Source organism: Numenius arquata, chromosome 2 (assembly GCF_964106895.1).
Source record: "Numenius arquata chromosome 2, bNumArq3.hap1.1, whole genome shotgun sequence".
Taxonomy (NCBI): Eukaryota; Metazoa; Chordata; class Aves; order Charadriiformes; family Scolopacidae; genus Numenius; species Numenius arquata.
In genome coordinates, this window is record NC_133577.1 from 84900557 (window position 1) to 84927876 (window position 27320).

Here is a 27320-nt window from a genome sequence, read left to right on the forward strand (position 1 = left end):
TACGGTAAGATTTAAGCTCTTAGGGAATCTTCCTTTTATTACTATTGAAACTATCATGCCTTTTCCTAACATAATAAAGAAATTGATGTCTTGATGAACTCGGCTGCTGTTAATCCATGTCTATTTTTAAAGTGGCCCTTGTGCTCTTCAAATGTTTCATTGGCAAAGCTTTACACTGTAAATCTTTCATGTTAGCCACTGAACATCAAAATTACTTTGGTGACATCTGGCGTGATGAAAGTAAACAAGATAATTCGTTATCTAGAGGCAGCTGAAAGAAAACCTCATCTTCGAACAATCCCAGATATTGTGACAACTTGCAAACCTGCTCTGTACCTCTCATTTTGTCTCCGACCTTCTCCCTTTGTAAAGGGCAATGCTGTTCTGTGAAACTGCAGAATAGAAGTGCTACCACAGATCCTTCTTGCTGTGTTCATTCATAAAGCTATTCAGCGCAGTTAACAAACAAAGTTTCTATTCTAGCCTCTCCAAGAGTCATTACATACGGGAAAAGCCTGCTCATTAAAATGGTGGTAGGAGCCAAGTCTCTATCAGACTTCAAAAAAATGCAGTCCCTTGGGGACTGCAAAAGCACCAGAAGAACTTGTAGCAGGCTTCACAGTAGTCTTCCAAGGGGGATGGTAATGGGTCTAAATTCCTGTTCCCACAGGCCAAACATGACCTTCTGATTCAGAAGAAGAGCTTGCGAGTAACAGTTTTACTCAGATGTAATTAAAACCAGAATTTGACCCAAATACTCTTCTGTACTTCGTGGAATCATAGAATCATTTAGGCTGGAAAAGACCCTTAAGATCGTCAAGTCCAACCATTAACTACCAAGTCCACCACTAAACCATGTCCCTAAGCAGCACATTTAGACATCTTTTAAATACCTCCAGGGACAGTGGCTCTACCACTTCCCTGGGCAGCCTGTTCCAGTGCTTGATAACTCTTGTGGTGAAGAAATTTTTCCTAATATCCAATCTAAACCTCCCCTCGTGCAACTTGAGGCCTTTTCCTCTCATTTTATCATTTATAAAAATGAAGTAAGTTGCAAATGTACCCCTGATTTAGACAGGTGCACCACCACTCATTTTGCATGGCTCACTCACCTTCAGTTTGGTTGGTATATCCACTAACAGTCTTGATTTGTTTGGTTGGATTAGTCCACTGGTTTTGTGGAGCACTCATTCAACTTCCAGGTCAGGCCAAGGTCATTAAGGGTCTTGTCAGGGTTTAGTTCTTGCATTTGCAAAACGGTCTGTCAGAGTGCTTGTAGAAAGGAGTAGCCCCTGATGTATCTGCATAAAAACTAATTTTCGTGTCCCCATGGCCCTCTTCCCAAGAGATCTCAAATCAGAGGACATAGCAGTAACCTCCCAAGGGCTAGGTTCATCGCCCTAGGCTTTGGCTTAATGCAATGTTACAACAGCCACTTGTAACAATGCTCCCTGCAATTCATCTGGGCCCTGCCAAGAGAACAGGGTTCCTCACTCCAGTCTTTATAATGTACCCCATCTAACAGATAGAGTACATAAGGTCCGAGTGGTGTCTTCTCAGAGGGAGAGGAAAAATCCAAGATCTATGTCTAAATCTTCTGCCTTTCTCGCAAATAGACACTCTTCCTGCCCTGTCACATCAAAGCTGGTATAACCATTCAACTATGGATTCCCCAGGTTGTTCTTGACACATTATCTGAACTTTTTGCAAATCATCTCTACTAAAATAATGAACTTTAGTGGTATCCCATCTTAGCAGTTTGTCTCTAAGTGGGTCATCAGTAGTAACTTCTTGTTTAATCAGGGGCTGTGTTGGCACAGAGTTGCTTGCTTTACTTACTTCCTCATCAGATCCATCTGGCCATTTCCAAGTGTCTCTGTCCCAGTCACTATCATACACAGCTGTGCAGACTTTTATGGGGTCTAGATCGCTACCTTGTACTAGTGTTTCATGGTGTTTTCTTGCTTACTCTGTACCCTGTGGCAATAATTGTTTTTCAAGATGTGTCCTTTTCCCAGACTTGCTGCCAGCCTTTAATTTAACTTTAATTCTTAATTCTTTGTTAAAAATTCACTGTTCCACTTTCTAATATCTTCTTCTAACTTCTCAGCCCCTCAGTTCTCAATTTTCTATATTGTAGGTAATCGACAGCACATCCTTCCCTCTGTCTTTCTTTATTTTATACATATCCTTCCAATTACTGAATTCATTCCATATGACTTTCAGACTATGGCTTATTGCCTCTAGTCACTCCTTATTCAACTTAGGATCTTGCCATCCATTTTCCATAAACCCCTTTTGCAATAGATACCATTTTTCAGGGAAATCAGTTGTCATTCTAACCCAAGGATCCTGACTATGCCAATTAATTCTGTCACCCAATGCTATGAGGACAGGCAGATTTATTTGGGATCATTGGTAGAACAATGACACAAAAAGTTGTCATTACAATCAAAACTTTATTTTAACCTGGACTTTCTGCAGATTATATCCTTTTACAAAACTAGTATTGGAGATCTTCTGCAGTTCAGGTAATTTTAACAAATTAACTGGAGGTCAAAGTGCACATACAAAACTCACTCAAACCTCAGAGGAAGCACCCTGTGGTGGAGGCAACACCAACCACTGGGGGATTACAGGCCTGGCATCCAGCAGCAGCAGCTCTGGTCTAATTCCTGTCTAAGTTCCCAGGCACCCAGGACCCCTTTAAAGGAAATTTGGTACACGACAAGCTTGCCCACATCTAATGGCCACCTGCCCCACAATATGGCACACTAAGAGTTAGGTGTAGGGGCCACAGCTCACAGGGCCTGATGCAGTTGCCCTCTGGTGCAGAATGCCAGGCTTCTGACACTGCCCTTTGCAGCCACCCTGGCTAGGCCATGGCTTTGAGGTGCCCATGTCCCAAGAGGAGCAACCCACATCCTGATAGGGTGTCTATGTCGCAGTGAGATGGCAGTGACCAGTGTACACCTAGGATCATGTCCCTCCAGGAATGTTTCTAGACTAGTCATACTCCTAATTCTCAACGGTTAAGATTTTTGTCAAACCAAGAGTGAATTTTTTGCTTTCTTCTTAACATGGGCTTCCACTTGCCCTTGAGAGAATTTTGAGCAGAACTATGTCATGGCTGCCCAGCTGGGGCACAGCGCTGAACACAGCTGGGATGGAGCTCTGGGCATAGCTCCTTCTTGCTGAAAAATTCAGGGCACAGCCCAAAAGCCGTAGGTCTTAGTTCCCCACTCCCCTGCTGGGCTCAGTGTCCACCAGTGGGCACATCAATGGGAGTAGCAGACTTCAAAATTTGCCTACACAGGTCCTCCCTCGCTCTGCCTCTGCCTTCACCTCCTGCTGGGTGGCTGGGGAAAGGCCTTGTGACATGACAGGGCCAGGCATGACATTGGCTTGTCACATTGGCAACCCTTGCAAGCACAGACACGTGCGGGGCAGTCATTCGGTCCTCTTTCATGGCAGCTCTCCATGGCTTGGACTGAACTTGACCTCTGGAGAAATATGAAGAGACCCCAGAGACAGGTAGGGAATTAATATCAGTCACACAGGAAAGGACTGGGTTATGGGGACCAGGGAACAAAACCAGCCTTGGTCAAGAAGGTTTGTAATGAAAATACAAAACCCAACATGGGCAAGAAAGCCTCAGCAGACTCCGAGAGGTCCTCGGCCGCTTCCCCAGGGACACTTCAAGCTGCAGGGCTGAAACCCTCCTGGAGACCCCAGCACAACAAAGGGCCTGTTGGAACTTTCCTCAGCCCAACATGCTGGCTGGAGAAGCGCTGTGAGGGTGGAGCTCTTCTAGAGGAAGTCAAACCCAGCAGAACAATTCTTGGTCCCCAAAGTCCCTGTCCGCTTCACTGTACCCCCAACCCTGTCATTTCCAGGGAAGAGGATGGACGGCTTAATCTTCCGCGGGGACAGACTGCTAAAGAAAGGGCATCTACATAGATTACAACATGGTCTGCTGGCTTGAGGCCAACACCTGCTGATCAGGAGCCTGAGGCATGTCTACTGCCTCCACCTGAAAGAGCTCTGGCACCATTACTCCAAGAAGAAGGTGTAAGAAAAAGCAAGAAGAGGAGAGCTTTCTCTAGCTCCCCGTGCAAGTCCAGCTACAGTGTACATCCAGCGGACTGGCAACATGAAAGGCAGTGGTGCAAGAGAATGCTGCTCTCCCTGTGTGGTGGGATGTGAGGCAGAAGAAAACAGGCATCTGTGGGTGTGAGGTGCCCCATAGGTGCCCAAGTGCCAAGAGGAGGGTCCCACATCCTGGCAGGGTGCCCATGTCTCCGTGAAGTTCCTAGTGGGTGTCCATGACCCCTTGAAGTGTGTGGTGTGTTGCCATGTCCCAGTGAGGTATGTGGTGGTTGCTCCCCATGTCCCTGTAAGGTGGCAGTGGCCAGTGCCTGCCCATGACCCATTGTGTTCCTTAGGCCTTATGACCTCCAAAGCTGGTGTGAGGGCAAGCATCACATCAGGAAGAGGGGTAGGTGTTAGGAAGTGGGTGGATAACAATTCCAACTGTAGTATTTTCATGCAGTTAACAACTAATTCTCTTCAGGGTAACAGCCAGATGGGGTGTTAGGACATGCCTCAGCCCACTGAAGGCTCCTGGGGTGAGGGCACCTCCACTGACTATAACCTCTTCTGCTAGCTGGAGGCCATTGTCACCCCGATATTCACCTACTTACTCTCTAGGTGCCAGCAAAGCTTGCCAAGAAGGACAGCTGGAAAACCAGTATTTTCTTAGTAAAATAAACTGATATGAGAGAAGACTGTGGATTTGACTGTAGACTCCACTGTGCCCTGTTGTTATGGTTTGAGAGAACCCATAACAATCTATGTCGTTAGACAATTATTCTATCACCTGATGGCCCCTCCCCACCCGGAAAGGGGAATCAGGGAACACAAAGAAACACAAGGGTTGAAATATAAATAGATTTAATAGACTAAGACTAAATAATTAACAATAATACTAAAGAACCAGTATTAATCCCGATACTGATATAGGATATACAGGAATTATACTCAGCCAACTATATCAGTAGGAAGCTGTGCACTCCCAGCAGTGGACAGCAGGTATCGGACACTGCGAACACGATGGCTTCAGGAGGAAGGGAAGGCCTCAGGGCTCCGGCACCAGGGCAAGGAGTTGTCTGGACCGCCGCCATCAGGGAGAGAGCCAGCTACGCAGCAAACTTTTCTAATTTATATTGAATGTGACATTCATGGTATGAAATACTCGTGTTGGCCAGCCTGGGTCAAATGCCCAGGCCTTGCTCCTCCTTGTCTCTGCACCTGGCAAAACTCGAAAACGCTAACCTTGAATCCCACAGAGCCTGGCTGGCTATAAAGTGAATATTTTCACAAATTCAGACACTGGAGTCTTCTAAAAGTGCAATTTTCCCCAGCATTAGAAGAAAAGATAGTCCTGTGTCTCTCAACCCAGGACACCTGTGTAATCTTTTGCCATGGCAGCACTGTGTTTAAACAGTTTAAGCCAAATTCTGCTTTGTTCATTCCTATAATTCCACCAATGTCAAATGCTTTCCATTGCTCACATTATTGCTTCATAGAGTTTTCCCTAGTTGAGGATGATTCTGGTTACATTATGTCTTGAATTTGCCAGCACAAGCTACATAAGATCTCTTCAGCATCTCAGCTTCTTAAATACAGCTCTTTTTCTCATTTCCATTATTATTGTCTTTTTCTGATCCTCATTCTGGCCTGAATCAGAAATTCAAGAAAGCTCAAACCTGTGTATGTAAGAGTCCTGGAAAAAGATATAATGATTTCATAGTACTTACTTAAGCCTGTCTAGATTTAACTTTCGCTGCTCTCATGGGCATATATTATACGTTTGAAACTTATTTCAGAACACTAAGCTGTCTGATTATCATCTTTCTCTGAACACGTATTTTCAGGAACAAGCTGACTTTAACAGAGGACTTCAGTTTGAATGACCGTGCCTGTAACATGTTAGGCACAGTATCTGACTTTTTGCCCATGGTGTTAGAAATTGGGAATATCTTGTTTTTATTTCCAGCTCAGGGATATATTGTGCACTACTGCTGAGACAGTCCCTTAGGCTGGGTACGTCCACTGTGCAGCCATTTCAGCGAACAAGAAGTAAAGGAAGATGAATTCTGTGGCTGCTCACGTTTCACATGATCTGCAATACACATTTAGTTTTGAGCAGTGAGAATGAGTCTTTTCAATTTTTTCCAAAATTCTTTTTTTTTCCCTACCGCATCGTCCCTCTTCAGACTCCATGCAGCCATATGAAGATGCAATTAATCAATATACTGTTTGGACATAAGTAGAGATTTAAGTCCCTTTGAAATGAAACACTTGTTGCACTTATTTAATTGTTGTCTTCTTGTTTTTCTTGGGTTTGTTTGTGTTCTTATTTTGCCTAATTTAATTATTTGGGATGTAAGGGAAAGAACTGATCTAGTAGCATTTGCATGGAAAAGGAAAAGCAGTTCTCTACAAAACCCTTAGTGCCTTTCCTTTTCAACCATCTTCTGTTATTTGTTTGATTAGTACATTTTTTTTTTCCTGATGATTTAACTGTGAAATTTGAGCTGTAGCTGGTTTTAGACTTCTCTGTGAAAGCAGAGAAAGTAGGACTTGGTGGTTGGGGATAGTGTTTTCAGGCCATTATTCTAAACATTTTCATGGGAACATCTTCTGGGAGTTGAAGTTAAGTCCTCCTACAGTTTTGAAACTACTGTCTCACTTTGTGAAGGGAGGGCGGGTTTCCTGCAGATTATAGCTCAGGGCAGAATCCACACTTTTTTCCCCACATGTATGTAGGAAGTTATGAATCAGCAAGCATAAATCCAAAATGCCTTCTTAAGGCTGGCTATTTCTCATCCTTATGAGTCAGTAGCACCTTTTCCATCCAGCTTGACTGTCTCCCCACCTACTCTTCTGGAAAATAAAAATAATGTGAAAAAAAAAGGAATTCAAACGATTTAACTCAAAACCCCCACAATACTCCCACGCAAAGATTGTCCTTGCCAATTTTGACGTACAATCACACAGAATAAAACTCTGAATAAGGCAAAGACTTACATACTGTTGTTAGAATTGACTTATTGGCTACTTTGGAGAAGTGTGATGTTGCTACAGCAGTCACAAGTTGGCTTTCTCCCGCAGCCTGTCTGTGTCTTTCCTCTAGCTCAAAGATGAGAACTTTTCCTGTTCTCAGATTTGGAAACTGTGATAGAGACAGAGACAAGCTTGAGCAGAACACAGAGAAAGAAAGCTTGAGCAAACTGGAAAAACGGTGAAGACATCTCCTCTAAGCTCCACAGACACTGCCATCATGGGAGCTAGAGTCACATCTACGCAGAAGTGGTTACAGTAGGAGCTGATGATTTTGAGGTCTTCTGGGCTGTGATGAGATAAAGCATCTATCATGCCCACTGCAAACCTGCTCAGAAACCTGTCAGTTGCCATTATCCCATAGTGCTTGATGTAAATGAACGTAGATTATTTATGTGATTTAAGGAATATATGCTCAGAACTCTGTCATGCACTGAATGTGGTCAAGAAAAAACTTTGCCACCAAAGCTGCATGAATATATGAACTACATGGGGCAGATAAAATGGGGTACACCATCTGATGTAAGAGCTAGGATGCTCTGCAGTAAGAGAAGCTGCTGTAGATGTTTTGGTATTTTAAATGAGAACAGAAAAAAATACAAAGCATAAGAGCAAGAGAAAGAAAACACAGGTTTCAGGTATGGTGGGAGGTACATATGGTCTAGTGACACTGATAAGGTATATATTAGTCCAATATTGCATTTTAAAATCTTGAAGATTCATTGAAATCATGCTTAATTAAAAAATAAATAGGAGATGTGCCTAATTTATATAAACACTCAGAAATAGTTTTGCATTCTTCTGCATTTAGTTCTATGGAAAACAAAATAAAGGATCAGTTAGATATCAGATTTGAGTATTTATAAGAGCAGACAAAACAGAATAAAGTTGTATATGGATCAATGTGCTATTTAATTACACAATCATTTCTTTTTTTCAGGAGCCCTGCCCCAAACAGTGTACACTACCAGACTCTAGGAACAGATCAGGAGTGTAAAGTGAGCAACCTGCTCTCCCAGATCCTTGCCTCCGTTATGGAGAAATTTTGGTGTGTAGTGAATGAAGGTGAAAACATCAGAAACAGCAAGGATAATCTCACAGTTGAGGACCTACAATGTGGCCGCGGTTGAGATATTTGTACTTTTCCTCACAGAAGGGAACTCTTCTCCTGCCTCTACTGGAGGCTTTACACATGGTGACAGACCAAACTTTGACAAGATGGCTCCAAATTTACATTCCTCATCTTCTGTGTACCCATGTAAGCCTGCTGAGCACTCCCAGATCACAGAATCACAGAATGATACGTGGTTGGAAGGGACCTCTGGAGATCATCTAGTCCAACCCCCCTGCCAAAGCAGGTCCACCTAGAAGAGGTTGCACAGGAATGTGTCCAGGTGGGTTTTGAATGTCTCCAGAGATGGAGACTCCACCACCTCCCTGGGCAGCCTGTTCCAGTGCTCTGCCACCCTCAAAGCAAAGAAGTTCCTCCTCATGTTTAGATGGAACTTCTTATGTTCAAGTTTGTGCCTGTTACCTTTTGTCCTGTCCCTGGGCACCACTGAGAAAAGACTGGCCCCATTCTCTTGACACCCACCCTTTAAGTATTTATAGGCGTGGATCAGATCCCCCCTCAGTCTTCTCTTCTCCAGACTCAAAAGACCCAAGTCCCTCAGCCTTTCCTCATCAGAGAGATGCTCCAGGCCCCTCATCATCTTTGTAGCCCTCTGCTGTCCCCTCTCCAGCAGTTCCCTGTCCTTCTTGAACTGGGGAGCCCAGGACTGGACACAGTGCTGCCGATCTGGCCTCACCAGGGCAGAGTAGAGAGGGAGGTTGACCTCCCTCAACCTGATGGCCACACTCTTCCCAATGCACCCCAGGATGCCATTGGCCTTCTTGGCCACAAGGGCACATTGCTGGCTCATGGTCATTCTTTTGTCCACCAGAACTCCCAGGTCTTTTTCATCAGAGCTGCTCCCCAGCAGGTCAGCCCCCAACCTGTACTGGTGCATGGGATTATTCCTCTCCAGGTGCAGCACCCTACACTTGCCCTTGTTGAGTTTCATCAGGTTCCTCTCTACCCAACTCTCCAGCCTGTCCAGATCTTGCTGTATGGCGGCACATATGGCTGTATGTTCTGGTGTGTCAGCCACCCCTCCCAGTTTTGTATCGTTAGCAAGCTTGCTGAGGGTACATTCTATTCCTTCAACCAGGTCATTGATGAATATATTGAAGAGGACTGGACCCAGTACTGACCCCTGAGGGACCCCACTTGTTATGGACCTCCAACTAGATCCTGTGCCACTAATCACGACCCTCTGAGCTCTGTCTTTCAGCCAGTTTTCAATCCACCTCACTGTCCATTCATCTAACCCACACTTCCTAAGCTTACCCATGAGGATGCTGTGGGAGACAGTGTCGAAAGCCTTGCTGAAGTCAAGGTAGACAACATCCACTGCCCTCCCCTCATCTATCCATCCAGTCATGCCATCATAGAAGGCTATCAGGTTAGTCAAACATGATTTCCCCTTGGTGAATCCGTGTTGACTACTTTTGATAGCTTTCTTTTCATACAGTCAAGGGGAGCTGGTCTTCATATCTGGAGTTGGTAAGTGGGCTAAAAAGCCAGGCTGCAGCTGTCTCAGACAAATGATCCTTTCTGGTAGATAGCTTTTAACCTTAGTTTGAGCCATAATTCCGAAGTAAATAGGGGAAAATGATCCCTCTCCGCACCCCCCCCATCAGTGTAAGGAAAGGCAACACCTTGTTTCTACAATGATGACAGCCATAAAAAACTGTGATGTAATTAATTATTCTGCCTTCGGAGATGTTGAGTTGTAAGTATTAAATAAGACTTGGGGAAATAACTATAGGAAAACTCAAATATTGAATATTTGTTGTTGAAATGGTATTGATAGTTTAAGCAAGGATAGATGAAGCATCTTATGCAAATAATGGTAATATGTAATCATCTAATTCCTGGCTATCATAATGTGTACGGTTACTCAAGGATATCATCTGGACCTTCTTAACTCTCTGAGTATGTTATTCTGCTTTCTTCATGTTCTTGGAATACAGCTTTCTTTTATTTCCTAGTTTTTGAGAAAATGACAAGGTGAAATTCCATCATCTAGTATTATACTGGTTTCTACAACAGGAAGATAGACAAATTAGTTCCAGTGGCAGATGTCTATTGAGCCTCTGGAGCTAATAGAATAAATAGTACCAGGCAGTTAGGGCATGAAATAGGTAGTTTTCTCTGCAAATTAGCTTTGTGAAGGTTGAAACCTGTGCTTTAAAATTGTGTTTCTGTTGACAACAGGGGAAAGGTGCCCTTTTAGTCTTTGGAGCAGAGGATGAGCTTGCTGGCAAAGCCTCTCCTGTCCTCTGGATTCCAGTCTAAATCCCAGTCCTGCCACCCCTTTCTGCTCTTTCTCTCTGTGACACGTGTAACTCCATCTTCTTAATTATAGCTCCCCTTTTTAACTTCCTCTTTCTCATCCAGTCTCAGACTCCACTCTTCTTCTCCTGTCCTGTTCTCTACCGGTCCAAATTTCCCTTTCTCTCTCCCTGTCCTGATCTCATGGTCGCCCACCCTCCTCTTGCCACTTCCTTCAGTGACTCACATTTGGCAAAGTGTTTGAAAACTATTTAAATAGAAAGTGTTTGGCATTCTTCGAATTTGGAGGCATGGCAAGTTTCACCAGTGCCACACTTGTGTTAGATGCACAGTGGCAATTGATGAGTCTTGGATTTTCACCTCTGAGTGAAAATTATTTCAGCCCAGTCACTTGTAGTCATGTCTGATTGTGCTCCTCTCAGCTCTATTCAAGAGGCCTAGAGAGGGACAATCAAAACAGGAGTAATTTTAAACTGTCAGGAAACATCATGGCCAGATTTACAGCCCTGATTCTACAAATAGGTATGGAAATACTCATGGTGTAGATTGTACAGTGATGAGTGAAAAGGACCTCTAATGCATAATCTTTTTAGGGCTGCAGAATCGTTTGTTTTTTTCCTCTGGGTAGGCTTAGCACACATTGGCACATGCATAAGAAACAGTACAAGGAGAGTAGTAGCACAAATCAAGACCCATCAGCATCTTTGCTATTAGCTTTACATTTTAGGGGCATAGACTGCCCATCTGAGAGCCAAGACTTTGCACATAAAATGTCAGAGTGGAAACTGCTGCTGTATAAAATATGCAAATCTAACCACTCCTTCAAATTTTTAGCCTGTGAATAGAAATATTGATATTGCAGACACTGTAGAGAAGTTTCAGTCTCAGACAACTCTTGTCATTCACCCCACAATTGTTATCAGTAAGGATTTACCTACAACCCCTTAGAGGCAAAGGGGCTGTTATATGTACAAGGTAATTAAGACTGACTTAATGAAGTGTGGCTATTACTCTTTCTTTTGTGAACTGGTAAATTCATCTTGAAAAAAATGTTCTTTCTCTACCTAGTAAGAGATCAAAATATCCTGCTAGCTGTCATGGGAAATAAAATGAGAATCTGTGTTATTAGTATGGATGCCACAGTTCTCTTCTAGAGGATGTAAAATGTTAATAATACCCATAGATGTGCTAGCCTGTACCATAAAATAAAACAACTAAACACAGTCTTCCTCACTTAGAAAAATAGTGTTTAAAAATGACTGAAGCCACTGTCAAGAATGATTTCTCAGTGAGTCATTCATCACTGTAAAAAATGAGCTTAGCTTACCAAAAAAATGTTTGTTTCCTGCTATAACAAGAATTCAGTATATCAGCAAGAAAATTGAATCATCTCACTCGGCTGTAATAAACAGCTGAGTTATACTGAAATCATAACTAAGTACAGCAATCAAGTACCTTGGCAATCTAGAAATGTTGTTTAAGGTGAGCAACTGAAACTGCTGAATGAAAAATGGATTTGATTTAACCAAAACCAAACAGCAGTGACCACAACAAGAAATTGCCAAGTCGCAGTCTGGGTAACACACTGGGTGGTGATCTAGAAAAAACAGATCTATAAAGAACTTACAGGAACTCAACATAAGCTCTGCTGTATTCTTACCAGTGCTTCTGTAATTGGATGATACCTAGAACAAGAGGTTTTGTCCAAATCATGTTAAGGTTTTCAGGATCAAAGCTGACAAAAAGAGCAAAAAAACAATCCCCACAGAGAATGCAAGAGGATGAAAAGATATAGGAACACAGAGTGTCATCAGTCTATTGCTGCTCTTTAAAACACTCACTCCTCACACTTGTAACCTAAGCACTGCATGAAACAAACAAAATGAAAAAAAAAAGAAAAAAAAAGGAAAATAAAAAAGAAAGAAAAAAGTCAAAAGGGAAAATGTGGGGACTGGAATGCCAATGCCTGATACTCCTTTCTCTTCTTATGATGACCTTTTCTGATAAGCTTGTCAATCAACAGTAAAAGCAAGAAAAGGACTACATGTGTGAACAATGGTGGTAGGGAGAGAGAGCAATTACTAAAATCAAATAAAAACAGGGTGCAGCAGCAGGTGAAAGTCCCTAAAGCAAAATAGACAGAAATGACTTTTTCTTACAGCATTCATGAGCTTCCTTAGGCCAGAGAAATGATCTGAAGGCATTATTAGAAGAGACAAGAAGGGAAGCCTTCAAAAAAAAAGAAACCTCCTGTTACCTCCCCTTTTTCTAGAAGAGGGATGGTGCTTGGATGTGATACAAACAGTAGGCAAGAGCAAGCCAGCATGAGGGAAACTCAGGGGTTTGGCAGTAACGTGTGTCTATGTGATGCTGTATAATGTTCCCTGGGTAGAGTCTTGTATTACACAGTTGGGTGCTTCCAGTTGCTTGAGTAGCTCAACCACACATAGCACAGTAAAGCATGTGATACTGTACTAACCTGAATAATGTAACTGTACATTCAAGGAAAAAGAAAGAGCTGGATGCCAAAGGAGTGGTGAGGACCTACTCTGACATGGAAGAAATGGAGACCAAGGCTCTGCTTCTCAATCTGTCTCTGTGGAACTGGATATTAAAAGCATTGCTGTTTGCTGAACTCACTGAAAAAACAACTTTAGCACCCCTCCCTGCCTGTCACGGCAGACCTTCCTTGAGGGGGTCCTTGGTGGCAGCTCTTTCTCCTCCTGTTAATGTTCAGTCTTGGTCCTGGTACTTCTTGTACTTTGCCCTACCCTGTGCTCAAGCCCTGTGAGTTGTGAGCAATCTGGGAAACATCCTTGCTGGAAGGAAAAATCTGAAGGGACTGGAAAGAGAAAGATAGAAGCAGAATTGCAGACATAGGGATAAGAATATCACAGGCAAACCATTTAGAAGAGAGGGTTTGGATGGACTTGTAGAGGAATGACTACAATGGGGAAAAGCATGGTCAATTGAGCAATATGCAGGTAAGAGGAAATGGCCCATTTTTGATGTTTGCATGGAGACTATCTCAACCACCATTACTGTCCTGCTATGTCACCCCCTGGGAGACACCAAGAAATTCTGCATCCCCTCTTCATCAAGATTTGAAAAATCTCAGTTAACAGAAGTGTTCCAGACAGCAGAGTGACTAATCTCCCCACACCACCTCAAATCTGTCTCATAACAAGGTTCTTCTTTTTGAAGAGAGTTCTTATCCCACCACACGGAAAAGCTCACCCACATCTGTGTTGCTTTCTCTGGAACAACAGAAACAGAAACACAGGACGACAAACTGGACAGAGTCTAACCTAACCACACAATCAGTTGTTCTGTAAGCACAGGGGCAAATCTGAATCACTCACGTAAAAAATGAACCCCCTACCCTTCAATATTAGCCAGTGACTATGGACACAACACTGAGACCACTAATGCTGTTCTTCAGTTGACTTAACATAATGATTAGATAGGTGTTAATCAAACTGAAATACATCACAGCCCAATCAGTGTTAAGAAACCTTATTTCATTCCAAAACACCACTGTTGTTTTTTTTTTTTGCCCTAACCTTCCCTTTCTGAGCAATGTTACTTCAGATCAGCAATGGTCCATCTCCAGCAATTCCCAGGCTATCACAGGGTTGTATCTCTGGCTCTGTGTATCTCATGTATCTCTGTATCTCGGTGTAACACCACATGGCTTTCCACATGGAAGACACCCATTCTTATGCTGATTTCCACAAGGATCCTTTTTCACCTTGAATATAAGGTGTGGCAGAGGCGGACAGGATAAGGCAGGCATTGGTCATTGCAGAAGACACTGAAATCCGTACTTCATCATGTCTAACCTGGGCAGTGTGTTAGTGACTAGTTAAATAGGGGTATATGAAGCAATTTTAGCTGGGCTCATTGAGGAAATTAGATTGGAAAATGTGAAGGTTTTTGTCATATTGCTCAATAGATGCTGATGGCTGATCATTTCCATATCTTCTTACTGTTTTATCACCTACATTTGCATGTCCAAGTAGCAGGCTTGGCCAAAGGTTTTGTTTTCTGTTTTTTGAACTGAATCGAAGATTTTTTTTTTAAAATAGATGACAATTTGATGCCACCACTGTTACACTATGTGTGGAGTAATGTAAATATCCCTGCATAAAATTTTGGAGGTGTCTAGGTGACAGTATCTAACAGCAGATACCTGAACTAACCGCAGGAACCGCAGAAGCAGAACACAGAGGACAGCAGAGTTCACCTGTCCAACTGAGCCAGCTTGAACCCACAGGCTATCTAGCCATATGACAGTGGCTTCATCAGCCTGTTCTGTGCCATGCCGTATCATGTGCACCCACTGGCTTCGCCAGACCACCTTGGGGTCTCTGACACAAAGTACGCAGGTATGGTGAGGACGTCTACGCACTCTTCCCAGCTGTAACAGGGCAAATGAAGTTGAAATGATGGAGAAGGTTCAGAAGGTTTAGAATCAGTGTCGGATGCTTACACAGGTCATTTGGCGCCAAGATCCGTGCTTTAAAATTTTGACAGTTGAGAAATCATATAAACATGAACATCGGCAGCAGTAATATGCTCTCCAGGAACAATATCTCTGTGTGTACCTTCTTACAACCAGAATATCAAGTTATGCTATAGAAAAGAAGCCACATTTCAGACAGTAATGAAAATAAATTAAGAATAAGGAATACTGAGCTCTGCTTTTATGGATTCATTCATACTTTTTAATAGTGCATGTATAACCCTACAAAACCTGAATTGCTAGGCCACGGCCAGGCAATTGGCAACCACTCAGCATAGGTGTGACTGAAAATGTCCTTTTTTACCTATATTTACCTATAGGCAAATTTTCTTTGAGTTATGGACACAGAGCCATGTGCTTTTAGTTCTTATTTCTGATGTGTCCTACCAGGATACGTTTTACAGTAGCATTATATAAGACCAGATCTAAAGTGAGCTAACAGCATGTGACACTTCAGTTGACTTAACATAACCTGAAAAAATGCCCTAAATTCTTGGGATTATTAAGTAATTGTGGAACTTGCAAGAAGCTGGAACACTTCACATTTTGATAGCTAGTTTTTTTTTGGTGGTGATACCTTCCTTGGTGAACAATGTCAAATAAATCCAAAATGCATTACCTACTTACTGGGGATTTAACTGTGACCCTGTGTTTGCCTTCATGTCCCATCTTAGTATATACATATATGTATATATATATGTATACTTGCAGTGGGGACAACCTTGATTTTACTGAAAGGAGGGCAAATCTAAGGTTTTACCTTCCTTCACCAGAGTTGTGCCAACAAATTCTATAGAAATTAATGTGGGCAATCGTCTCTAGATGCAGTCATTTTTTCCTTTGGGGAGCACAGAACTGTAAGATACCTCATGGCTTGCCTCTTCCGGTCTCCTCCTTATTTTCAGTTACCCTCCTGACACTGAAAGACTTAGCTCTGGGTTATTGTGGGCAGTGAATTCTGCCCTGTACTGTAGAAAAGTGCACAACACTTGGGCTCTTGGAGAAGGCTGGTTTTCTCTCTGTGGACCATCAGTGAAATGGGAGGAGGCACATATTTTGCCAGCAGCTTCTGTGAATATTTGGCAGGACAGGAACACTGAGTTTGAAAACTCTTGTTTCTTTTACACCTCATTGAGAAGGCTTCCTGATGTGCCAAAAATGGGGGTCAGTGGGAGCAGCAACTGGTTATTCTGAGCTCCTCCTTCCTTCTTGGGAGCAGTCATTACAGAAATGTTATTTTTTGTCTTTATTGGTTTTGTAGGGGTTGGATTACACACAGCTTGGGTATGAAAACCTGGAGTTTGTTCATCAGAAGACAGAATTTTTGCTAAATTTGTTTCTGAAACTATTAAACTAGTCATCTGACAATACCTAAAATGGATTTTTTCAGTCTTAAAATGCAGCCAAATTTGGGAAGAGGAGGTGTTACAAGGATGGATTTGCCACAGATTTGTCCCATGTTATTTTAAATCCCTTTTGCAAATCACTGGGAACTTCGAGCCACTGTTAAGGGGTCGGTAAGGAGGAGGAATAGAGATAGGAAAAGGCACTTTGTGCCTCAAAGGTTAGTGTTTCAGCTTCAGGCATTTAGAAATGTATATATGGTCAGGAAAGATGCTTCCTCTCAGTCCACTCTATGTAGTTGCTAGTGATAAGAAGAATCGAAAGTCCTGAATTTTTGCAAAAACTGCAAATGTATTAAATAATGCTATTAGCTTATTTATGAGGCATACATGCTACAAAGAAGAGCGAGGTTCCTGCCTGACCTGGAAAAAATTATCTTCTGACCCCAGATAGGTTTACAGGCTAAATCCTGAATGTGATAGTCTTACAAGTGGTACAGGAACTGAATGCCACCATGTGCTGCCGCACTTCTTGCCTAAATCCTATCTCCAGCTATGGCAAACCAGAAGATGGCTGTCTTCTCCTTCACCTTTCCAAGATGGGCACCAAGTACGGAAAAGACTGGAATTTCTTTTCTGGCCCTTCCAGACTACCAGAGGACACCTGAAACATGACATTAAATGTAACAGAAATCTGGTGCAAACAAGTAACACAAACATCCTTGGAACTAGGAGCACACTGGATGCTCACAAGCTCAGGTCACAAGCATTAAATTTCCAGGGGTTATGGGACTGTTATTTCTTTGTGTTTTCTAGACAGTTTTCCCTCTTCACTTTAGAAATGCTTAACAATATTCTGGGCCCTGACAGTGCCTCAATGGAAATTTAACAAAGGAAAGGGCAAGGTATCTCAACCTCAGAAGCTGCCAGGAGGATTGCGCTGCCCCATGATCATCTGGCTGTCTATAATTGTCTTCTGTTTCTGTTCATTGATCTACATGGTCTTTTCTTTGGCTTGACTTTAGGTTTCCCTTTTCCCTCTGGATTTTCTTTGACTTCAGACATTTTTTTTTAAATTCTTTTTTGCTGTAAGCTTGCCGTTTTCTTCCTCTTTGAAACTGGGACTGGCTTTGCATTTCTATTTCTTTCTGGCTTTACTCAGGATTCCCTTGCGAGGGAACAGATCACAAATTCAAGCTTGTAGACCATAGTTACTGCTCCAACTGTAATCTTCCAGGATGGTTGCAAATAGCAATCTGAAAGCTTCTGTTACAGCTCAGTGGAAAGTGCTAAATAAGGGACTGAACCTTCCGGCTACTCAGAAGGTTAAATTAGTGCAGTGGATGCAGATGCCAATGCTTTTGAGCAGGGCAGATTAGTAAAAGTCTTTAACACTGTTGCACTGCAGTGACTGGCTCACCTTCGGGTTAAATTCCAGCCACCTTCAAGTCATAAATCTCTCAGGTCTCATCAATGGCTCTTGTGTTTCATCCCCACTGTTTCATTCACTGACATCAATTTGTATGTTTTTTCCTAAAAGTGAAGGTCAGGGGAGCCAGCGGCAGGCCATTCCTTACCTGTGAATCTTCAGATTTGGAAAAGCAATTAAGCTTGCCCACATTTATAACTTATATGAGGCACTGTTTTTTTTGTGGGCTTCCCTATAACTGCAAACTCTGAAAAGCATCACAACTGGCCTTAAAGTACAGATTTCTCTCTGTCTCTGTCTCTGTTTTTTTTTTTTTTTTTTTTTAATAAGGTCTTGTGATGCTAATGAAAAGAATACTGCTGCTGCCAGTATTTCCCTAACCGACCCCTTATCTCCATCAGTAAATGTCTTATAAGTACCTCATGCAATATTTCCACAGTTCATAGCAGTTAATGGCTTCCTGTTTTGTGGGAGTTGCTTCCAGACTACAGGAAAAAAACCACAGTCTGCAAATACTAATATTTTTAATGCATTTGGGTAATACTTTTACTTCTATAAAATCCTCAAAGGAAATTAAAGTCCACAAAGCTACATTAAAATAACATGAGGGATAAACTTAAACCCACAGAAGCTAGGAAATTGTGTGGTAAGTCGTCTGAAAACCTAGGCTGAAAATACATAGTTAGAGTGTTGAGATATTGCTGAATAATGGGATGCACTATCTTTATAATTCTACTGGAAGTCATCTGATCTCTTCATATTACATGCTGGTTGTAGGACAGTACATATACCGATCATTATTCTTAACATTAAAAATAACTGACCCTCACTGTTTACCATCCTTTACCTGTATGAACACATGATTTTGGGGCAGAGCTAAATTAAAAATGGATACTATATAGACCCTTTCATTCTAGAGATTGGGGCTATGTATTTCTTGAGTCATAGGAAGCAAGATATTAAATAGATAACTAAAGCATTTTTTTTCCTTACGTACTATATACTTACAGATAATTTATAAATACCTGAAGTCCTTAATGTTTGTAAGTAAAAAATTTAACAGCTTGTGGCAATATGATACTCTGAGTCATATTGAGTGAGTCTACATAACACTCTGAATATAGACTCTATAGGGTCAAGCTTGTGCCCCATCCCAGACCTGTGTCATGCCTGTCCTGTGTTTGCACAGATCTCTGCTGTGGGTGAATTCCTTCTCTATGCTGGAAGTACCAGTATTTTGCCAGTGACTAGAAGAGAAGCCAATAGCAAATAAAGTCCTAATTTGGCACTGCTGTTAAGTGCCTGTAGTTAAGTGCTCTGTATCCTGTTTATGGTACCAGGTTTATATAATCTCTTCTTGATTTGATCATAATGCAAGATTTCATTTATTTTCATACAAAGGTTTAGACTTTCCTTAGCCTGATTGTGTTATATTTACTAGCCATTAGACAATGTACAGATCCAAGCTGAGAAGGGACTAAGAATCAAGGATCCACCCACAGAGTGCTCATGTCACACTTATGCACAGAGTTACGGAGTCACGTCCCAGCTGGCTTCTCTCATATGCTGGCCCCATATGTGCTACACACAGAGCTCTCAGCCAGTGACCAAGTGTCCAAGCCCGTCCAGTGTTCGGGACTATGCGGGGAATGATGTGTACTAAAAAGAAAATTGCAGTGTTGGAATATCTGGATTTCAGATGCTTAGCCTTAAATTGTACAAATTATGGTGGCACCACAAATAGTTTGGTGACCCAGAGGATGACCTAGAATATCTATCTACTGGGCCAACTAGAGTTTCGGTCATAAGCTTGAGTACTTCAAGTAAGACTACAGGAGCCTTCTAGATACTAGCTAAACCGATGTTAAAGAGTTTAAAGATTGGGGTTTTTTTTGTTTCCAAAGAAATGATAGTAAGATTTGAGCTCATCTCATTGATGACTTACTGAAGTAAGACCTTTTTCTTTGTTTACTCTGTCTGCTTTTGTACATTTAGTCTACCCCTAGTGCAGACATATGCTGTCCAATTACAAAATGTCCTCAGGGACAGAGAATTTGTTGTTGGCCCACAAATTTAGTTCACATGACATATGAGAACTCATAAGATGATAACTTCCTGAAAATGGTATCTACAGGTCTAAAAACAAAAGACAAAAAAACAAAGTGAGGAAACTTGAGACAAGACTGCAAGACCGTTCAAAGAGCAATTCTAACTAGGAATCAAAAAATCTTTGGCTCAGTGCTGGGAGAGACCCTCTCTATACTTGAAGCACTCAATCTCGATGTGGCAGCAAGGACTTTTTCCCTACTGCTTTATGAGCTGGTTTACAGCTTTCCACAGCAAATGATCTATGGGACATGTAAAACTAAGCAGTCATAATTGCTCTTTAAAGCTTGAAACTAGGGCAGATTAACTTGATAGGATGGGCATTAAGATTAGATGAGAACTGTAAGTTACTCGTATCTTGTGAATCCATCCACAGAGAGTTTCACTGAGAAGCCCGGAGAGACTTTGGCAGCTAATGTGCAATCATTCAAGTCTTACCATTTAGGGAGAAAGAAGGACTGGGTTACTTTTTTTTTGCATTTTAATTTCATTTGGAGTGGAAAAACAAATAAAAAAATCAAAGAAGTGGCACATGGTTTCATACAGAATAATTGAAAACATCTGTAAGTAATTCTGCTTTACTAGTCCTTCCAAGGGCATGTGTCTGGTTAATTTAGTATGGCAGCCTCAATTAAACAATCCCTGGTAGCATGTTGTGGCTAATTGCTTACTGTTTACCAGAGCCTTTTTTTCCTTTGAAAAAGGATCCTTCCTCTCTCCAAAGCATGCCTGTTTTAGATTGAAGTTAGTGCTTTGAATCTGATTATTTAAATTTAAGATGCCCAAAGCAATGAAAAAAAGAAAGTCAAATAAATGAATTTACACTCCTTGCCATCTGTTTAGCAGGTGACAGAGAACATATGCTATTTTCTTAATTTATTAGAGAATTATAGTATGTTAGTGATTTAAAGTGTGCTATAAAAAAGTTAACAATCTTTATCAATAGCTCATAGGGTTTGTATGCATGACAGCAAAAAGAAATTTGTCCACCTGGAGTGTTCACAATAGTCTTTGGGTTTGGTGTGTTTTATTACTTTAGAAAAAAATCCCTACTTTTTCCCTGGCCCTCTGTTCCCCTGAAACAATCAGTTTATGTTTCACTCCCAATGTGTTTACTTCAACAACAAAAAATGTCTTGTATCCATTTTTTTTTTCCAAAATATTTGAAAGATTTATGGAAAATAAAAAATATTTGGGGAAAAAACTTACGATCTGAGAAAAAAATAATAGTACACTTGCTTTATTTTTAAGCATTCTTGGTATATCAAGGTATTTTTGAGAACAATAATGGAATCTAATAGTCTATGGACTATCCTATAGCCCGTGGCATCTAGTGGAAGCACTTTAGACCTTTTATGTAAATTCTTGAAGTCTGAATCTGAAGTTTAACACACCTAAATTGCTTCAATGCTCCCAAGAGCTATTCCTCATCTGTAGGGAAAACCTTAATTTTCAACCTTGCCAGCCCATTGAGGACACTAAAAACTGGAGGAGTTGCTTTGGCTTGGGCACTCTTGAAAGCTTAGCTACTTCACTGAAATACCTTAAAGGAAACTTAAAGAAAGCTTGCATGAAAATCTAAAAATCATTAATTTTCACAGGTTAGGGGACATGAGAAAGTAGTAGGCCCATCTCATGGCCCTTCCTGCTACCTCGAGTACATTCGTGCTCGCTATACTGCTGTCTCCTCCAGGTTACTCAGTGTCCAGATCACATCTGCATTCAACCCTCATGGCCAACATTTCTTGAAAAGCTGTTTTCTGCTGCTTTCCACAGCCATACTGAAGCCCAGTCAGGTGTTACACAGTTCCTGAATTGAGCTGTCATAACAACTCTGAGCACAATGGATTTTTAGAAACTTCTGATCTGAGGAGAATGGAAACTGTACCTGCTAGATGTGTACAGTGAGTGGGTTCTCTGGTTCACAGCCAGAGAGTCAAAATCCCTGCAAATCCCATCAAACAAGAAGTACTGTTTACAGGATTGTCAGTCATCCTTATTTTAAATTTCATCATATTTAAAGAAATTTCAAAATTTATCACTTTGAAAAAAATCTCCAATGTTTCATTCTGAAAACACCCAAACTCAAGTGGCAGAATTGTTGGACATTTTCCCTGGTTTACTCTGCTTAAAGTGGTTTGAAGAATATCACACAGGTTTACAGGTTGTTTCTTTCAACTTGAAAATACATTTTTCAAGAAGAAAAATTTTGCCTGTGAAATTTTGCTAATCTCTTACATATACAGAGAATACAAATGATCTGAAAGATCCCTCCAGCGCAATTTTAAATTATTCTGTATATGAATATATACAGAATATATTCATATACATCATCATATCTGCATCATGATGAAGAACTTAACCAGTGTCACACTTGCCTCCACTGGATTGCCTCTAGGCATAGGTAGACTTGGCAGTTGTTTAGAGCAACAGACCTCTGGGGCCAGCAAATTAGCCATAGTGCTTGTGACTAGTCCATGTTCTGTGGATGCCAGAACATTGGAAAACCGTGAATGTTGCTGTGGCATTGGAATACAAGAGAGCAGCTATGACTAGGAACACAGCTATTCCCAGAGGCAGCAGAGGCTCCTGTGCTTCCAAAAGAATCAGCAATGCTGATTTTACAGGGTTTTCCCTCCAGCTCCACTTTCTTGGCAGCCTGTTTCCTCAGTGGGACCTGACCCAGTGCCATTGGGCAGAAAAAATATTTTTCTTGCACTGCCGAAAACCTTGGAACTGGTCATGCCTCACTCACTTGAAATGACTGGAGGATTGTTTTCATCATATAAATGGGGCAGAGCAGAGACTCACCTGATCTAGTTTCTGATCTGCAGCAGTGCAGGCATATGTGAAAAGTCCTGTGCCCTTTTCAAAGGCCTTGCACAGGGCTGTGCTGATGTGTTGGGCTGGATCTGTGCTAGCTCTGATCTCTCCACTGAAGCTTATTGCCCAACATGCCTGAACACAGCTGATTTCGCAGTTGTTCTCCAGTAAGGAACTGCAGTCACAAAACCCCCTCCTGTTTCTTGAGAAAAAAAAAAAAAAAAGCAAAAAGAAAAAAAGTATTATGTATATGCCATATTTGTAATTGACCTTAAAAACAAACAAACAAGCAAACAAACTTATTTTCAGTATTCACGCAGAAATCTGCACTTAGGTTAGTTCCAGACTGTAATGTGCTGGGTCACTGAGGGACTAAAACTTTTCCAAACCTTAGGTGCTAACTTTCCTCAGCTGTAGATGATAGCACTGGGAGGGACCTGTGACCTTACCATCCAGACAGGCACTGGTGTTCTGTTCTTCACTGAGGACGACTACCATATTCCCAGGGGAGGGAAAAGTCCTTACATTAGGTGTTCAGTGGCTGGTTCTTCAAAGGTGGTTTTATCTCAGCAATTGTCATTTCTTCTTCTTTCTCCAAAGACAAAAGGTGGTTTTATCTCAGCAATTGTCATTTGGTCCAGAGCTCAGGCCTCAGCTGGGACAGTTTTGTATGAGTTTTGTTGACAGCTGTTGAGAGACTCAAATGAATACAGAAGTTTGTGTAACACTGAATGGTAAGGCTTGTCCTTTTGTTATTTATATTCCTCATGTTATAAGGGGTGTGAGGGTGCGGGGGCTAAATCAGGTGAGGATTTAGACATCTTAACTAGGACTCAGGTGGAACAAAGCGTGTATATTCAGAACCTGAAAAACCCTCAACTCTGGTAGGATTATATGGTGAATCACTCTCTTCGCAATAGGAAATCTGGGACAGTTTCCTTCTGAGCACAAAACATCTTCAAACCTCTGTTCATTCTCCTCAAGGAGGCAGATGAAGCTGGGAATAAGGCAGTCTGTGTCATTTGTATTTAACAGGCCACTGCAAGAATGCTAATTACCTTTGAACACTAAAGCATCACTCAGTGCATTATAGAAACCATCGCTGCAGGTGGTAGAGGGGCCAAGTCATGTGGACATACAAATTGCAAGTGAATGCTTCTACTCTACTACTTCTTCTACTCTACAGATTCAGGCTCCCTCTTGTATGGAGAGAGACACATTTCCAGCACAGGAAGCTCCAAGACCTGGGTCTCATAAGTGATATGACAGCACATACAGCTGCTCTGGCTCTCACTGTTACTGTCAAGTCGTTTGAAGTTATCAGTCCATGCATGGGTATTCCAGCAAGACAACTGAGCGTCTTTAGGCAGCCCAGACCCTTGCAGAAGACAGTCACTGCCTTCTCCAAGATTATAAAATGTTCTGCAAATATGAGTCCTGTTAACTCTTGGGCAAGGTGCGTTTATGGTTTTTTCCCTATCTGTAACCTGACTTGTGTGATGGAAAGCGATTCAGAATGAAACGCAACTAGTGTTTAAGAAAGCCATATGACACCAGAAGGGAGATGTCGACAAAGAACACTGAGATATGTTTACAAAAGCGTTCCTCACTACCTGATTGTGACCATGGAAACATGCTGATGCAAAGCCCTGTGATGTTGCAGCCAGCTCTTCCAAGCCGTTCTTATTTGATTTACTTCTAGGAGAATCTGAAAAACTCTTCAGTTTATTCAAAACTCAAGGCCCCTGTCTAATCAGTGTTAGCAATGTCACAGAAACTGAACCAACACTCTGCTGTTATTCTGAACAGAACCAAAGTTTCAAAGACCAAATACTCTTCCTAATGAAATCTAAGTAATAAAATACTCTGTACCATAGTGTTCCACTTCTGCTATGATCTAAAGGATCAGCACCCTTTTTTTCTTCTCCCGTAATAATCAATTCTTGCAGAAGAATCAAGATGCGCTTTGACATATGTTACAGGCTTTGAAATTAGCATTCAGTTAAGGTGTTTTAGAGACAGTGAGCATGTTCTGATGGAGGCATATTCCGAAAATACTCCAACCTCCTATTTCCTCTGTGAAGAACTGGAGATGGTATAGGATGACATTCATCACATGGTCACAATGAAAAGAATCTGTAAGAAATTTTGGCTTTATTAGCTCACCAGCCATGCTTGCTGCCAAGCCGACCTCAGGTACTGTTTCAGTGGCTCTATCACTCACGACTTCCCTTTTCCCAGGAGAGAGGTCTCATTATCGTTCAAAGAATAAAAACATACTTGAGAGATATAATAGAGGAAAAGGGCAGCAAATGCCAAGCAATTTCTGAACTATAAGCATATCTGCCAAAACAGAGTAATTGACATATTTGACAAACTAAGGGACCAGTGACCCTTTACTTCTTGAGCTATAATAATGGCAATTAAGAAAAAATTCACCCATAGACATTTCTCAGAACCCAACCTTCCTATTTCCTGATGCATTTGTTCTCTTTCAAAACTGGATGATCGCACAAGTCACCCTGGCTTGCTGCCTTGCCACAGGTACCCAGGTTTCCGGTGACTGTTCTCCCTATTTAATTTACATTGCTGCCAAATCGCAAAACAGTCATGGAGCCACAACTCTGCCAAAGCAACCATTCCAGAACTTTCAGCAATAGGAATGAACCTATCCCCTGTGTCTGCTGGCATTAAGAAACCCTACAAAAAGGGCGATTCCCTTTCCATCATAAACACTGCTCACTCATGCTGTAGAAGATTAACAGCTTAAAATATTTCTATTTTTTTCCTTCTTATTTTTCCAAGGTCTGGAGGAGCTTACTTCTTCCCACTGGTTTTTGAGGGAGGGCCAGGGAAGTTTACTTATTAAATTTTCTTTTTCTAGTTGATGACACAAGTTCCTTCTAGCAAGATGCTACTGTTTGGTAGGAGAAGCAATGGTTTCTCCACTGTATTATTTTAAAAGCTGCAAAGTTGCCTTCCATTTTGCCAAGAGAATATACTGAAAACTTGCTATGCTATTTCACTCTGAATCTCATTGTTCCCTGGGAAAGATTCATATTTCACAATGAGTGTTGTCAGCCTGAATTAGCCTTGGGATGAAATGAAAATATAATAGAATGGATGTAGAGAGAAACCAGGAGAATTACATGGAAAAATGAAAGACAAAACTAGGAGATGTTAGAACAGAGATGAAGAAGTCTAGTACTTTCAACACCAGCTTTTTTAGGATCAAGCAATGTGATTATTCCACTCTACTCAGCATTTCCTAGGCCTCACATGGAATAGTGCATCTAGTTTTGGTCCCTCCAGTTCAAGAGACAGATTAAAAAAATGGAGATGGTCCAGCAAAGGGCCACCGAGATAATTAGGGAGCTGGAGAAATAGCCATATGAAGAAAAGTTAAACAAATTGAGATTACTCAGACTAACGAAGAGAGGGCTCGAGGTGAACTAGTCACAGTCTTCCAAAACCTGAAAGATAGTTACAGAGAAGACAGAGGTACTCTCACCACACATATGCATGGTGACAGGACAAGGGGCAATGGGGGTGAGTTGTTTCTGGGGAAATTCTATGTTGTGTTAAGAAAATATCCTTCACCAAGAGAACAAACATTGGAACAGGTTGCCAAGAGAAGGGGTGAATATGTTCACAACTTGGTTTAGGAGGGCCCTAGATAACCTAGTCTAAGGGCCTGTTTTCAACAAAAGGCTGGATTGGAAGCTCTCTGGAGGTCCCTTCTTGCCTAGATGACTTTTTTTTTTTTTTTTATAACTGTTTTTCATACATTAGGAAATAGAGAAAGATGGAAAAGAACGCTGCACCTTGATTTCCAGGAAAATAAGACCAGTGTTTTTTGGCAGTAAAGGGTTTTTAGATTGTGTTCATTTTCCAAGCATTCTCTTAAGAAGCACCCCCAGGTTTTGTGTAGCAATAGTCACCAAATCTGTTCTGATTCTTTATTATCTCTGTATCTCCTTTCACTGCTTTCACATGTTATCAGCTACAGTGCTGATGCTTCTTTAGATGTCTGCCAGCCCAGACAAAGCTACAGCTTTGACTAGGCTGTGGAAAATCAGGAAACACCTAACAAATTACCTTAAGGCATGTGCAGATCAGCTTTATGGCATGTGCATGGACGACCTGCTCTGCTTACATGGTGCAGCCCACTGTAGCACCAAGATACTAGAATGAGTTCTGGTTAACCTGAAAAGGGTACTGGAAGCAATTCCCACACATGGGTTCTCAGTTTAGCAAGAGTCTTGGCAAAGGCCCATTTTATACCCATTAAATTTCTGGTACCTGAGCTTAGGTTGCTCAAAGTGTACCTTCTTAGGGGTGGGAAGTAAAAATGGACACAGTATTGACTTCGTCTTGACCAACATTTTACAGCAGATACAAGGTAGAATTGAAGACCAGCGCCATTGATCCTCACTCCTGTGACCTTTGGGGCAAAAGCAGTTTCTATGCGTCATATAAAGCATATACCTATGAATCAAACTACCAGGTCAACTGGCATGTTTTAAATTAAAGAATATCAATTCCCCTACTCCCAGTATAAGCCTTTATGCC